The sequence below is a fragment of the Theropithecus gelada genome, chromosome 20 (genome assembly GCF_003255815.1).
Source record: "Theropithecus gelada isolate Dixy chromosome 20, Tgel_1.0, whole genome shotgun sequence".
Taxonomy (NCBI): Eukaryota; Metazoa; Chordata; class Mammalia; order Primates; family Cercopithecidae; genus Theropithecus; species Theropithecus gelada.
The window spans coordinates 27,764,082-27,780,419 of NC_037688.1; the positions used below are offsets into that span (position 1 = coordinate 27,764,082).

Here is a 16,338-nt window from a genome sequence, read left to right on the forward strand (position 1 = left end):
TTAAGTTCTGGGGTACATGTGCAGAACATGCAGTTTTGTTATGTAGGTATACATGTGCCATGGTGGTTTGCTGTACCCATCAACCCGTCATCTACATTAGGTATTTCTCCTAATGCTATCCCTTTCCTAGCCCCGAATCCCTGACAGGCCCTGGTGTGTGATGTTCCCCTCCCTGTGTCCATGTGTTCTCATTGAAACAATGATTCTCTTAAACAACTCTTACATCTGCCCACTTGGCCACATGCTTTTGCAGTATTCCAGACCAAATTACCATGATCTGTCACTCAAGTGACTGTTTTTACCCTTTCCCAATCTATTTTAACTTTTCTTTTTTTGAGACATGGTCTCACTCTGTCACCCAGGCTGGAGTGCAGTTGTGCAATCTTGGCTCACCGCAGCCTCAGCCTCACGGGCTCAAGTGATCCTCCCACCTCAGCCTCCTGAGTAGCTGGGACTACAGGCGCCTGCCACCACACCCAGCTAATTTTGTTTATTTTCATAGAGACAAGGTCTCCCTATGTTTCCAAGGCTGGTCTCAAACACCTAGGCTCAAACAATCCTCCTGCCTTGGCCTTCCAAAGTGCTGGGATTACAGGCATGAGCCACTGTGCCCAGCCCTGTTTTAACTTTTAAAAATAAAACTCTGATCATGACCTTTCACCACTTAGAATGCTCCAGTGGCTTCATATTGTCTTTGTGAATAAATTCCCAAATCCTAGGCCTAAAAAAGCCTGTGTAATATGACCCCACCTACCCCTCAAGCCTTTGGTGGGATCCACTCCACATCTCTGCCTAAGCCATGATAACTTAACTTTATTTTTTTTATTTTTATTTTTTTTTGAGATGGAGTCTTGCTCTGTCGCCCGGGCTGGAGTGCAGTGGCCGGATCTCAGCTCACTGCAAGCTCCGCCTCCCGGGTTTACGCCATTCTCCTGCCTCAGCCTCCCGAGTAGCTGGGACTACAGGTGCCCGCCACCTCGCCCGGCTAGTTTTTTTGTATTTTTTAGTAGAGACGGGGTTTCACCATGTTAGCCAGGATGGTCTGGATCTCCTGACCTTGTGATCCGCCCGTCTCGGCCTCCCAAAGTGCTGGGATTACAGGCTTGAGCCACCACGCCCGGCCAATAACTTAACTTTAATTTGGCAAATGCGTCACCCTCTCTCCGGACTTAGGACCCTCCCCTGTGCTGGTCGCTCTTTTTGAAATCTTCCTTGCCATCTTGTCCATTAATTCCTATACATCCTCAAGTGTCAACTTAAATCAGTAAATCCTCTGGGACTCCCTCCCTGATTCCTGGCAGACAAGAGGAAGCGTGTCCTTTCTCTGTCACTCTTCTCACACCTGTCATTGCTTGTTTTCTGCCTCTCTGCTGTTCTTGGCTCTGCACGCCAAGGTGGCCAGGAGCCTGGCAGAGAGTAGGCCCCCAAGACTTGTTTGTAATGAATGGATGAATACTTTTAAATGCCATCTTTTTTTTTTTCTTTCCTTCACCTAGATGAATGTTTTTTGCTTCTTTGATGCCTCAAAGAAAGAACAGCTATGACAGCAATATTGCATTTTCTTCCCAAGGGCAAGAAAGTTGATCCTAATGCTGTCATTCACTGGGTTGACTGGCTTTGGGTTCAAATATGCATCTCTTGTAGTTCAGAATACTATTTTTTTTTTTTTTTTTGAGACGGAGTGTTACTCTGTTGTCCAGGCTCTGTCTTCCAGGTTCAAACGATTGTCATGCCTCAGCCTCCCAAGTAGCTGGGAGTACAGGCATGCACCACCACACCTGGCTAATTTTTTGTATTTTTTGGTAGAGCCAGGGTTTCACCATGTTGGCCAGGCTGTGCTCGAACTCCTGACCTCAAGTGATCCACCCTCCTCAGCCTCCCAAAATGCTGGGCTTACAGGAGTGAGCCACTGCACCCAGCCCTCAGAATGCTCTTCTCTGTTCATAAAGGATCACGTTTCCCGCACTGGCAGATACTGTGCAGCACGGCTCATCTTCACTGAGGCAATTGAGCTAAGCTTGATTGCTTTCTGGGCCCTCCAGGGGACTCTGTCTTTCTAACTTTATCTTCTCAACTCATCCAATTTCCCTTGCTGAGTGACAGGAGCAAGGTTCTCTTGAGGATCTCATGGCTCTATTTTTCAGGTTACTGCTTTTTTTTTTTTTTTTTTTTTTTTAATTGAGATGGGGTCTCGCTCTGTCACCCAGGCTGGAGTACAGTTGCATGATCATGGCTCATGGCAGCCTCAAATTCCCAGGCTCAAGTAATCCTCCTGCCTCGGCCTCCTGAGTAGCTGGGACTACAGGCACATGCCACTATACTCAGCTATTTTTTTTATTTTTTCATTTTTTTAGTAGAGTGAGGGTCTTACTCTGTTGCCTGTGTGGATCTCAAACTCCTGGGCTCAAGCGATCTTCCCGCCTTGGCCTCCCAAAGTGCTGGGATTCCAGGCATGAGCCACTGCGCCTAGCTGCGTTGTCTTTTTGAAATATGCAGCAGATGAGACTTTGGCCATACGTGGTTACACGCATCAGAACATTTTAAGAACTGAAGGCTGCTGAAACCTGGGCTGCAGAGGTCCAAATACAGCACTCCCCATCCCTTTTTCTCTGTCCCCATCTGTAAGCCCTCCTGCTTTCCATAACTTTTAAATTAACTAGCATAAAAGAAGCCAACTGGAGGGGTATGAAGTTTTCAGGTTGCAAATGTCTATGAAAGGAGGGGTGCCAGGAAGGTTTGGGGGGCCTGGTGAGATAGTGGTTCAGGTCGTGGGCAACGGGAAGCGAGGCTGCTTTGGTCTGTGGGCCCTGTATTTGTTTTTTTCTCAGTGCTTAGCCCACTTTGGGGATCCAACACTCATTATCAATGAGCCAACTGTGTGTACATGGCTTAGATAAACTCCAAGCGTGTCCCTTACAGTCTTTGCAGCTCCCTTGGTCCCACACACACAGAGGCACATTATTTTGCCCTGGCAGCCAGCACGCCACTGTGGTTTCTTACATAACGGAGGGCGTTGTGTTTGGACTGCTGACTTACCTCAGCTCTGCCATTTCACACCATGCTTTTTCTCCCGCAGCCATTGGCTGCCCCGTCTGTTTCCTGCCTCTGAGTGGAATTAATTGAGGAGGGATGTTTTCTAGATCTTTCGGATTTGCCGTCTCCTCTACCCCCCTGCCCAATTATGGATATCCAGAGGCACTCTCTTGAGATGGCCCTTAAGACACTATCAAGGACGATAGCCTTGTAAGAGTTCTTGGATGTTTGTTTGTGGGGACACTCTAAGAGATGTTGGAATTTGGAGCTTCTCTGCTAAGTTATAAACCAGGCACTGCCATTGAATTTCATTCCAAACTCAACTTCAGCACTAGCCAAAGAACCTTACCCAAGAAGTTTTAAAACTGTACTTCTCAAAACTATTTGTGAGAAAACAGTCCTTTTTGGTTGTTGTTTTGTTTTAATTTATTTTAAAATATTCTGTCTATTGTGAATCCTTTTATTCTATACTCTGCTCAATGAGACAAATCTATTGAGCACATATGTGCATATTACAGTAATGTCAGATTGGCACAAAAGTTCCTAAAGTGGGCCAGGCATGGTGGCTCATGCCTGTAATCTCAGCACTGTGGGAGGCCGAGTCAGGAGGATTGGTTGAGTCCAGGAGTTTGAGACCAGCCTGGGCAAATTAGCAAGATTTTGTCTCTACAAAAAATACAAACAAAAATATCAGCTGTGTGCACCTGTGTTCCTAGCTACTCTGGAGGCTGAGGCAGGAGGATCGCATAAGTTCTGGAGGTCGAGGCTGTAGTGAGCTGTGTTCAAGTCACTGCTCTTCAGCCTGGATGACTGAGTGAGACCCTGTCTCAGTTAAAAGAAAAAGTTTCTAAGTGCTTAGAAACTTCAGTACTTTTCTGGTCGCAGAACAGTAACAGTTTGGGCTGTGGGCCATTCTTTGAGTAGTTTCAGATTAAAGGATTACACTGTGAGCATCTGTATCTTTCCTCCAGTTTGTTTCTTTGCTTAGTGTGGTTTAGTTCATGACTTTGCAGGGGTTATTAGATGCTTAGGTCACATGGAATAGTGCATGTTTCTGGCTTCCTCATCACCGTCTCAGAACTTAAACTCTTATTTCCAAAGATTCTACTGTTGTCGGAGGCTGGGCCATGAAATGTCTTCACCTTATGTGTATGTATTCATGCATAATTACTCATTTTCATATCTACTGCACCTTCTTTCCTTTTTTTGGAGACAGGATCTCATTTTGTCACCCAGGCTGGAGTACAGTGGCGTGATCATAGCTCACTGCAGCCTCAACTTCCTTAGCTCAAGCAATCCTCCTGCCTCAGCCTCCCAAGTAGCTGGGACTACAGGCGTGCACCACCATGCCCAGCTAATTTTTGTACTTTTTGTAGAGACAAGGTCTTGCTATGTTACCCAGGCTGATCTCCAACTCCTGGAGGCTCAAGAGTCCTCCTATCTTGGCCTACCAAAGTGCTGGGATTACAGGTGTGAACCACCGTGCCCAACCTTACTACGCTTTCTGAGAGCTTCTCAAGAGCAAGGAATATTGTGTCCGTCTTTGTGTTCCCTGCACCCAGCACACGACTTGGCTTCCAAGGAGAGGGAATGATGTGTTACATGAGTGGGAAAATGATACCACATTCTCAGTGGCCCTTAAAATTTTTTAAAGTTTCTTTTTGATCTTATTATAAAAGCCCATTGATGGAAAATTAGAAAGAAATAGGAGGCAGGAGAAGAACAATACATAGTACCAACAGTTAACAAACACCCACCCAGATCTGACCATTGGTATTTTTTTTTTTTTTTTTTTTTTTGAGACGGAGTCTCGCTCTGCCGCCCAGGCTGGAGTGCAGTGGCCTGATCTCAGCTCACTGCAAGCTCCGCCTCCCGGGTTCACGCCATTCTCCTGCCTCAGCCTCCCGAGTAGCTGGGACTACAGGCGCCCGCCACCTCGCCCGGCTAGTTTTTTTGTATTTTTAAAGTAGAGACGGGGTTTCACCGTGTCAGCCAGGATGGTCTCGATCTCCTGACCTCGTGATCCGCCCGTCTCGGCCTCCCAAAGTGCTGGGATTACAGGCTTGAGCCACCACGTCCGGCCATTTCTTTTGCACCTTGCGTGTATTTTTTTTTTTTTAAACACTAACTACAGCTATTGTGTATCATAAGTGTTTCTAACGTGCTGGGGACTGCGCAGTTTCCTACGTGGATTATTTCATGCAGTCTTCCCTCTGTGAGAGAGCTACTTTTATCCTCATCTTGCAAGTGAGGAGAACTTAAGCAATTTGCCAGGCACCACATGTGCAGATACACATATAACACACATCTACCAAAATGTGATAATCTTCCAATATATGCTTTTAAAATTCATTCATTTTTATTGTAAAATATTGTAAGCATGCAGATACAAATGGAGAAGAATGTAAGAAATACCTGTGGCTTACCATCTTTAGCTCTGTGCTGCATTTGCTACAGGTCTCCCCCTGTTTTTCTGTTTGTTTGTTTGTTTTGTTTTTGAGACAGAATCTCTGTCACCCAGGCTGGAATGCAGTGGCATGGTCTCAGCTTACTGCAGCCTTTACTTTCTAGGCTCAGGTGATCCTCTCACTTCAGCCTCTCGAGTACCTGAGACCACAGGCACATCCTACCATGCCAGGCTAATTTTTGAAATTTTTGTAGAGGTGGGGTTTTACTGTGTTGCTCAGGCTGGTCTCGAACTCCTGGGCTCAAGCGATCTGCTCCCCTAAACCTCCCAAAGTGCTGGGATTACAGGTGTGATCACCATGCCCAGCCCCTGAAGAGGTCTTTTAACCACCTGTTTTTAACCCCTTGATGTGTAAGATGTTACCAGTACAGCTGAAGGTTCCGTGAACTCTCTGATCTCATTCCCTGTATACAGTGACACATGGGACTTGGGACACGCATTTAAACTGCTATACGGTATTCTGTTAATGAATAGATAAAAATTTACCCATTTACTTGTTTCTTGACAGCTATAAACAATGGCTGCAGTAGGCCAGGCACAGTGGCTCAGGCCTGTAATCCCAGCACTTTGGGAGGCTGAGGTGGGCAGATCACAAGGTCAGGAGTTCGAGACCAGCCTGGCCAATATGGTGAAACCCCGTCTCTACTAAAAGTGCAAAAATTAGCCGAGTGTGGTGGTGCACGCCTGTAGTCCAAGCTACTTGGGAGACTGAGGCAGAAGAATGGCTTGAACCCGGGAGGAAGAGGTTATAGTGAGCCGAGATTATGCCACTGTACTCCAGCCTGGGCGACAGAGCGAGTCTCCATCTCAAAACAAAAAAACAAAAATCAAAACAAAACAAACAGTGAAACAATGGCTGCAGTAAGGTTTTCCTGTGCATGCCTTTTTGTGTACATAGTTTTTTCTTTTTCTTTTTCTTTTTTTTTTTTTTTGAGACAGAGTCTTGCTCTGTTCCCCAGGCTGGAGTATGCAGTGGCACAATCTCAGCTCACTGCAACCTCCGCCTCCCAAGTTCAAGCGATTCTCCTGCCTCAGCCTCCCAAGTAGCTGGAATTACAGGCACCCGCCACCTTGCCTGGCTAGTTTTTGTTTTTTTTAGTAGAGACACGGTTTTGCCATGTTAGCCAGGGTGGTCTCGAACTCCCAGCCTCAGGTGATCTGCCCACCTCGGCCTCCCAAAGTGCTAGGATTACAGGTGTGAGCCACTGCACCTGGCCAGTTATTTCTTAAAGGTTTGTACAGTAACTGGAATTTCTGCATTATAGGAAATGAAGATCTTCAACTGTAGTAGATATTATCAAATTGCCTGAATCACCTAACCAGTTCGCACTCCTGTGAACATGCGTAAGCATTTCTGCTAAAACTTAGTGTTGTCAGTTGTGTTTCGTGTGGGCCAGTCTAATGGGCATGAATGGTACGTCTTTGAGGATTCAGTTTGAAGTTCCCTGATTACTATTGAGATGGAACCTCTTTTCACGTGCTTTTATTAGGTTCTTTGGTTTCTTCTTTTGTAAATTGCCTTTTTATTTTTGTTCATTTAAAAAATTTGTCTGTATATATATTTATTTTTAATCTGCAGGATTCTTTTTTGTTGTTTTTGGTTTTTTTGAGATGGAGTTTCACTCTTGTTGCCCAGGTTGGAGTACAATGATGTAATCTTGGCTCACCGCAACCTCCGCCTCCCGGGTGCAAGCAATTCTCCTGCCTCAGCCTCCCGAGTAGGTGGGATTACAGGCATGTGCCACCACACCCAGATAATTTTTTTTTGTATTTAGTGGAGATGGGAATTCACCATGTTGGTCAGGCTGGTCTTGAACTCCTGACCTCAGGTGATCCACCTGCCTCGGCCTCCCAAAGTGCTGGGATTACAGACATGAGCCACTACACCCATCCAATCTGCAGAATTCTTAATAATGCTAGATGCAAATTGCTTCTCAATTATATGCATTGCAAATATTTGCTCCCAGTCTGTGGCTTGTCTTTTCACTTTGTTTATGGTGCCTTTTATTGTACAAGAGTTAATAATTTTAAATAGCCAAATCTGTGATCTTTTCCATGTGTCTTTCGTGTTTTGTCTAAAATTTTTCCCTACTCCAAAGTTATATAAAAATGTTACAGGCCACACTTGGTGGTTCATGCCTGTAACTTCAGCACTTTGGGAGGTTTAGGTAGGCAGATTGCTTGAGCCCAGAAGTTCAAGACCAGCCTGGACAGCAAAAGGTTAAAAATAATTTTTTAGAGGCTGGGTGCAGTGGCTCACGCCTATAATCCCAGCACTTTTGGGAGGCTGAAGCAGGAGGATTGCTTGAGCCCAGGAGTTCAAAACCACCCTGGGTAATATGACGAGACCCCCGTCTCTATTTTTCAAAAAGAGAATTAAAAGGATTTTTTATAGATGAATATATTTTAATGTTGCGAACTTTTTTTTTTTTTTTTTCTTTGAGGTGGAGTCTTGCTCTGTCACCCAGGCTGGAGTGCAGTGGCGCAATCTCAGCTCACTGCAACCTCCACCTCCTTGACTCAAGCGATTCTCCTGCCTCAGCCTCCAGAGTAGCTGGGACTACAGGTGCGTGCCACCATGTCTGGCTAATTTTTTGTATTTTTAGTAGAGCCAGGGTTTCACCATATTGACCAGGGTGGTCTCAAACCATTGACCTCAGGTGATCTGCCCACCTCGGCCTCCCAAAGTGCTGGGATTACAGGCGTGAGTGCCTGGCCAGTGTTGCCAGCCTTTATGGAGGAGCTTTGGCAAAGATAAAAAAGATAGGAAGAAAGAGTTAATTCAGGAGCTTTGGTAGCTGCTCCCATGCTATCCTGTGTTTGGAAGGCATAAAGTGCTGGTTGTTGAGTTATTAAAAGGTTAGTGTGCTTAGATTTAAAGGCTAGTTCCTTATTTCAGGAAGGGTCCTTTGGGGAAGGACTGAGTTTAACACATTTCCCACCCAGTTTACAAAGGACCTACTGAAGCACTAAACACAGTGCACAGGAGGTATGTTCCATTGCAGACAGATTTCTGACTCATAAAACAGCCTGAAAACATCCCTACAGAAGAAATACATCTTATGGTTCTCCCCGGAAGTGGCGAAAGCTTGGGGGAAGAACAGGACTTGGCTCAGAAACATTTATTATAGGAGCATAGAATAAGAAAATGTGATTTTATGTAGCTTTTGCCTGTGGGGAGCTGAACTTCTGAAGAGGCAGCTTAAAGAATACTTGAGTACTTCCAGTGTATTCTTTCTAAGTTTAATTTTTGTCTGAGTAACCAGCAAGACGTCTTTTCTTTAGGGTGTGAAAGGGTTCCGACGTGGTCTTATTTTCTTTTTTTGAGACGGAGTCTCGCTCTGTCGCCCAGTCTGGAGTGCAGTGGCGCGATCTCGGCTCACTGCAAGCTCCGCCTCCTGGGTTCATGCCATTCTCCTGCTTCAGCCTCCTGAGTAGCTGGGACTACAAGGCGCGTGTCCCCACGCCTGGCTAAATTTTTGTGTTTTTAGTAGAGACGGAGTTTCATGTGGTCTTATTTTCTAATGGAGAGAGTGGATTTTGATTGAGTTAGCTTTACTAATAATACCCAGTGCCTGTGTCAATAAAAAGTAAGCAAATTAATGAATAATACAAGCTGATAATGCTCTTACCAAGACTGAAATTTGGAGCATTTTGGTATACAATTTATAAGGGCCATTTGAAGAGAATTTCTATTAGCCAGGTGTGGTGGCAAGTCCCTGTAATCCCAGCTACTTGGGAGGCTGAGGCAGGAGAATCACTTGAACCTGGGAGGTAGAGGTTACAATCAGTCAAGATTGCACCACTGCACTCCAGCCTGGGTGACAGAACGAGACTTCGCCTCTAAATAAATAAATAAATAAATAGAGAATGTCTCTAATATTCACTTGAACTCTTTGCCCAGCTTTAATCCCTTTTAGCTTAATCCTCTTCTTGGTGAAATGGTGATTCTCTTCAAACAAGTGAATCTGACCAAGAAATATGGTGATCAGAATGGCTGAACACATACTGTAACAATGGGTAATTGAGCATTAATTTTCTGAAGACATATAGGAAACCTTTGACAGGAAAACGTGGTTCAGAAGACCAGACAACTTCCTTTCCAGTAACATGAGAGAGATGTTGATGTTGTTCTAATAATGAGATAGAGATATTTAGCCTTTAACCTGTTAAGATGGCAGTTGTGAGTGAATTGGGATGTGGGGGTGGAACATGGTTCATATACAACTGAACCAAAGGTAGCTAACATCCATCAGAGCAAAGGTAATTTAGGGAAAAGAAAAAGTACCTAAGATTAATTGCAGTTGGAGACTGCTTTTAAAGTACTTTGAAGTACAAAGACCTCGTGTAGTCCATGATCCAACCGAATGTTACTCATTGAAGGCCAAGGAGCAATGTGTTGGGTAGGGACTTAAAACAAGCTTGGTGCTTTGAACACTGTTCCTGAGAGCATCAATGGAAGCTACTGAGGGGGACAGGAGATGACCCACGTGACCAAGATGCAGTGTTGAGACCCATGGATAGTTTGATTGAAAAGCCTTTTAATCTCAGTGTGAAGGAGTTGCTTATAAGGGACAGAAATGTAACCTCTGACAGGGATGTGCTGATGAAAAGTTGATACCAGTGTCACTTTCTTGGCATGGGGGGACCAAACCAAGACAGTTGGAGGCTCCATCTATGTGGGTCAGTGGCCACTGAGGAGGAACAGGAATCAGGAGGCTCGTCTGGTTAGTGATAGAATCCACCGACTGTGCTGCGTGAATGAAGGGGAGAGATTTGTGTGAATTATGAATAGCCGTGCAGGTGAGGGAGGAGTGAGGTTCTGTGAGAAAGGAAGGAAGGTCAGGTTGTGGATCAGGGAGGACCCACAGGGACATTTAATCTGAGCAGGGGTACAGTTGCAAAAGGGAAAAATGTAGATACCAAAAAAGGTGATGGAAGAAAGCTCTTGTTCCTCTGGTAACTATTCTTCTCGCTAAGCCAGTTGAGGGGGGTTCATAGAAGGACATTGAGCTTTGTGGGACAATAATAGTCCCTGAAAGAGAGACTTTCATTTCCAGCATCAGCTGCGATCAAAGATGGAAGGGTGGGCCTTATCTGGGCCTGTGTCCTCTGAAGAGCTGCTGAAACTGTTGAATATAAGGGAAGAGGACTCAGCACTGATTTCATTTCTGGCAGTGTGTGGGAATACCACTGTCAATTACAGATATTTATTTCATGGAATTTGAAGCGTTACCCTACCTTCATATTAAAACATTAGCCAAAGTGTAATCAGTGTTTCTCTCCTTGTCTCAAATGAACATAAAAGATGTCAAAAGTGGAGACTGCTGATAATATGGAAGTTAAAAGAATTTTTTGAATAGAGAAAAATGGCTGGGCGTGGTGGCTCACACCTGCAATCCCAGCACTTTGGGAGGCCAACGTGGTGAAACTCCGTCTCTACTAAAATACAAAAAAATTAACCGGGTGTGGTGGAACATACCTCCCAGCCACTCAGGAGGCTGAGGCAGGGGAATCGCTTGAACCCAGGAGGTAGAGGTTGCAGTGAGCCAAGATTGCGCCACTGCACTCCAGCCTGGTGACAGAGCAAGAATCCATCTCAAAAAAGAAGAGAAAGAAAAGAAAAGAATAAAGAAAATGTGTTTAAGTTTTGTTTTTAAACTCCAATTGCTACTCTAACAGATATTTTGTCTTTAATAAAAGGGGCAGCCCCTCAAATATTTTCCAAATAGTGTTTTCCAAATAGTGACTGAAAAATGAGCATACTAGTATTAGGGCTTTTGTGCCACAAAACTGCCCAAAGAACTGTTTTCAAGGAAGGGAAGGATGCAGCTAAATTCTTAGGGAGTGCTGGAGAGTTCTCAGCTACTTAAATCGCATTAGGAGCAGATGTTATAAAAGAGAGGCTTGCTGCCGTTGGCGCTCAGCGCTTTCATTTTTTAATACTTACCCTTAAGCCAAATATCTTTCTCAGGACGTTCTTCATTTCCAAATTCAGATGAACAAAGAGGGTATCAGATTTGCTCCTCTGTTACCGAGCAGACAGAAGGTATTTGGAGAATACTGTAGTATGTCGGCTGCCTTCTGTGCTAGAAGGCCCTGCCAAATCCCCACAGATGGAACACCAGCCTCTTGAGCTGGCAATATTGTTACTCCTTTGTCTTCAAATCAGAAGGGCATTCAGAGGGAGAAGATCTTTGACTATTCCTAGTGCATATTTTCTTTCTTTCTTTCTTTTCTTTTTTTTTTTTGAGTTGGGGTCTGTTGCCTAGGCTGGAGTGCAGTGGTATGATCATGGCTCACTGCAGCCTCCGACTCCCGGGCTCAAGTGATCCTTCTGCCTCAGTCTCCTGAGTAGGTATGATTACAGGTATATACAAGCACATCTGCCTATTTTAAAAAAATTTTTTATAGAGATGGGATCTTGCTATGTTGTCCAAGCTGGCCTCAAACTCCTGGCTTCAAGTGATCCTCCTGCCTCAGCCTCTCAAAGTTCTGGTACTGCAGGCATGAGCCACTGTACCTGGCCCTAGTGTGCATTTTCATCTGACCACTTTTGCCAGATCCTGCCCTTTTGGTAAAATACTAAAGGGAATATGAAAATCTCCCTTTTGCAGTGGGAGGAACCAGGGCATCTGGGTCAAATCCCCAGGATTCTCATCAGTCAGAGCCTTGAGCAAGAATGCCCAGGAGAGAAAACATCCCTAGGTGCTATTTAATGGTATTTGCCATGTTAAATAAGTGAGCAAGAGGCCATTAGCCTGAGGCTGTCTCTGTACTTCAAGTTCTTACATAGTGAACTACAACCTACCTTACTACGGAAACCAACCAAAACCCAAATTAGGAGTGTGTGTTTTTTGTAACAAATAGCTGGGTTTCAGCCAGTCACAGGCAGGTGGCTGATCAGACCATGCCCAATTAAGGCAGATGCCCAGCTGTAGCCGTTTAGATGATTTCTCTACCTTGCTTCCATGTTCAGCCTCTAAAGACTTGCTCCTCTGCTTGGCAGTGCTCTCTGAACCTCTCCTGGTTCTGAGTGCTGCCCAGTTCATGGATCATTCTTAAATAAATTTGGTTAAATTTATTTTGTCTAATGTTTGTCTTTAAACAGTAGTGCTCTGGTCCTCAACCAAGAGTTGTCCACTTTGGGGATTGTGTAGAACCTCTAGATCTCACTATTCTTGGGGCCAGGCCTCCTAGTGGTGCAAAATGTGTAGCTTCGTCCAGAAAATCAGATCTGAGCAGAGGGTTGTGATTAAAATGGAACCTAGAAATGAAGACTGTGGACCCATTACAGGTTGAGTGTTCCTGTGCTGAAATGCCCCCAAATCCAGAACTTCTTGAGTTCTAACATGATGCTTAAAGGAAATACTCATTGGAGAATTTAGGATTTCAGGTTTTCAGATTAGGGATGTTCAGCTGGTATGTATTCTGCAGATATTCTAAAATCTGAAAACGAAAGTCCAAAATCTGAAACACTTCTGGTCCCAAGCATCTAGAGAAGGGCCTACTCAACCTGTATAATTCCTCCCTAGTCATTTTGATCCTACCTCGATGCCAGTGCTAGGAAAACTGCTCACTTTGAGTTCAGCATTGGGAAGGCATCTGGCACATGGTGGCCATGTAGAAGAGCCCCTATAAATTTCAGTTCATCTTCCTTTTCTTCCTGTTCTTCCTGCAAAGCATGGTGAAATTCATGGGCTTGAGGGGCAGAGCTGAGTTTGAATCCCATTGAAGAGTTACATAGTTTCTCTGAGCCTCAGTTTCCTCAGTGGTGATGGTAATTCCACCTTAAAGAATGGAGGCAAGGATTGCATACATGGTGTAAGCCTGTAGCTCATGGTAGATTCTCAGTGGTGATGGTGCCTCCTCTGCTTCTTCCTTACCTTGAAAACCTGAGTCTTGCTGTGTCGCCCAGGCTGGAGTGCAGTGGCACGATCTCAGCTCACTGCAAGCTCCACCTCCCAGGTTCACGCCATTCTTCTGCCTCAGCCTTCCGAAGTAGCTGTGACTACAGGTGCCTGCCACCATGCCCGGCTAATTTTTGTATATTTTTAGTAGAGATGGGGTTTCACCATGTTAGCCAGGATGATCTCCATCTCCTGACATCATGATCCGCCTACTTCAGCCTTCCAAAGTGCTGGGATTACAGGTGTGAGCTACTGTGCCTGGCCTTATGTATCTGTTTCTGGACTAGCTTCTGAGGGGCTGATCAATGCAGTCCACTAACCAGACATCCCAGTTTAAATGAGAAATGGCATTAAGTACAGGTGGTATCTATCAGTGTAGACACATCAGGCTTAATAGTAGAAGTTAGGACACTTTTGTTCGTATACAGTTAGCTCTGCTCTAACATATGTGCCCCTAAAAGTCACCACGTGATGCAAAATTATGCAGTTAAAACACAGAGGGGCTAGGCACGTTGGTTTGTGATACTAGCACTTTGAGAGGCTGAAGTGGGAGGATTATTTGAGCCCAAAAGTTCAGGGCCAGCCTCGGCAAAGCAAGACCCCAAGTCTACAAAATAAAATGATTAGCTAGGCCTGGTGGCATGCACTTGTTTCCCTAGCTACTTGGGAGGCTGAGGCAGAGGTATCACTTGAACCCAAGAATCAGAGGCTGCAGTGAACTATGATGACACCACCACACTCCAACTTGGGCAACAGAGCAAGACTCTGCCTTTAAAAAAATAAAAAGAAAAATATGTTAAGAGGATAAAAACCGCAGGGCTTCTGGGGAAAAATGAGTAGGACATAATGCTAAAAAAATTTGTCAGTGACACATTAAAAAAAATAGGAACCTAATAATGATAGCAGTTTTACACATGTTAAATGATTACAAAATAGATAACACTACAGTAAATATGGCATTTTCTCTTGAGAAGACCTGAAGTTTGCTTGTGGAAGCAGGTGTCAGAAGTTGGAGTTTGTGAGTATTACTGTGAACTGGTGCATGGAGGGCTATCTGAAATCAGATGGGAGTTGTAACTCCAGATGTTGATGGTGTAGCCTATTAATACACTGTAAACTGAGGAGGCTGCTAGATACCTGTGGGTTTTGTGTATTCTTGTGTCACTCGGTTTAGCTGGGGGAAGTTTTCTGTGTTCATCTAGTGTTTCTCACAGACAAAATCATGCATAAGCAAACAGAATTTCCATTATGCTCACATTGTCCGCTTCTCTGTATCAGTAGCATTGGAACAGATTTGCATTTTTAAAACAAGTATTACAGCAGAACTGACTGTAGTAGCTTCCCAGAAAAGGTCAATTTCTCCTAGACAGTACCCAAAAGTAAAAGGAAATAAATTCAGTGTAAAACATAAAGGCCTGCAGTACCATTAATATCCTTGAGAAAGTGGTAAGCATTATATAAATACATTTTTACATCCTTTATATATAGGTTACTATGTTCTGGGGAAGTAGAGTTATTGTCAGACGTCATGCAAATAACAGGAGTGTGGAGAATGGGTGGTCCTTGGCTGTATTTTGTACTGATCAGGCTTGTGTCTTATCTCTGAATCACCTGCTACTTTGGCATTCTTTCAGTAGTGCAGATGAGCCACCCTCAGCACCTTGAGCTTATATTAGCTTACAAACAGACTTGACTTCATAAGTGGAGCAGTATAAAATAACAGTACATTGTGTTTCTGTATTCACCCAGATCTCTTTTAAGATACTCTGTAAATGAATCCTATATTACAAAAATAAATGTAAGCATGAATATATATGATGCTCGGAGAACAGGGGTAGTCATAGAACCTGACTTTAAGCCGGGTGCAGTGGCTCACTCCTATAATGCCAGCACTTTGGGAGGCCAAGGTGGGCGGATCTTCTGATTGAGCTCAGGAGTACCAGACCAGCCTTGGCAACATGGTGAGACCCGTCTCTATCAAAAATTAAAAAATAAAAATAGCTGGGCATGGTGATGTGTGCCTGTAGTCCCAGCTACTTGGGAGGCTGAGGTGGGAGGATTGCTTGAGCCTGGGAGGTGGAGGCTGCAGTGAGCTGAGATTGCACCACTGCACTTCAGCCTGGGCAACAGAGTGAGACCCTGTCTCATTAAAAAAATAAAGAATCTGGGCCGGGCGCAGTGGCTCAAGCCTGTAATCCCAGCACTTTGGGAGGCCGAGACGGGCGGATCACGAGGTCAGGAGATCGAAACCATCCCAACATGGGCTAACATGGTGAAACCCCATCTCCACTAAAAAATACAAAAAACTAGCCGGGCGAGGTGGCGGGCGCCCGTAGTCCCAGCTACTCGGGAGGCTGAGGCAGGAGAATGGCATAAACCCGGGAGGCAGAGCTTGCAGTGAGCTGAGATCCGGCCACTGCACTCCAGCCTGGGCGACAGAGCGAGACTCCGTCTCAAAAAAAAAAAAAAAAAAAAAAAAAAAAGAATCTGTGACTTTAACAGGTTGGGTAGATGAAAAAGACTGGAGGGCCTATAGATGATCTTTTGGAGGGGTCTGTGAAACCCAGAAATTGCAATACAAATTTTTGTCATAAGTGCATTTTGAAGGGAAAGGGTCCTCATCTTTCATCATGTTTCCAAAGGGACCTTTGATTGTGAAATGGTGGAGAAATGCTAAATTGATTTTTAAATCCATGGAATATATATTCCTACGGGTCATTTAGGGAAATTTAGAGTGATCTATAGTGGATGCTGGTCCATTGATTCCATACAGGGGAGCTATTATAGTTTCTTCAAGAAGCACTCCTGGCTGGCACCCTCAGCCACGCAGGAACCGGCTTCACCATTGGGTCAACTTCACATGTCATCTTTGATGCTTCCTGTAAATTAGCCACATGAGTGGTGAAGGTCTTCCTTTCTAACAGGGGC

At 44.6% G+C, this 16,338-nt stretch overlaps 1 protein-coding gene across 6 annotated transcripts in view; it reads left to right on the forward strand.

Annotated features, from left to right (window-relative positions):
- The window catches only part of WWP2 (WW domain containing E3 ubiquitin protein ligase 2), a 181,301-nt gene that overhangs the window by 131,235 nt on the left and 33,728 nt on the right, over positions 1-16,338 (forward strand). The window lies entirely within an intron of this gene.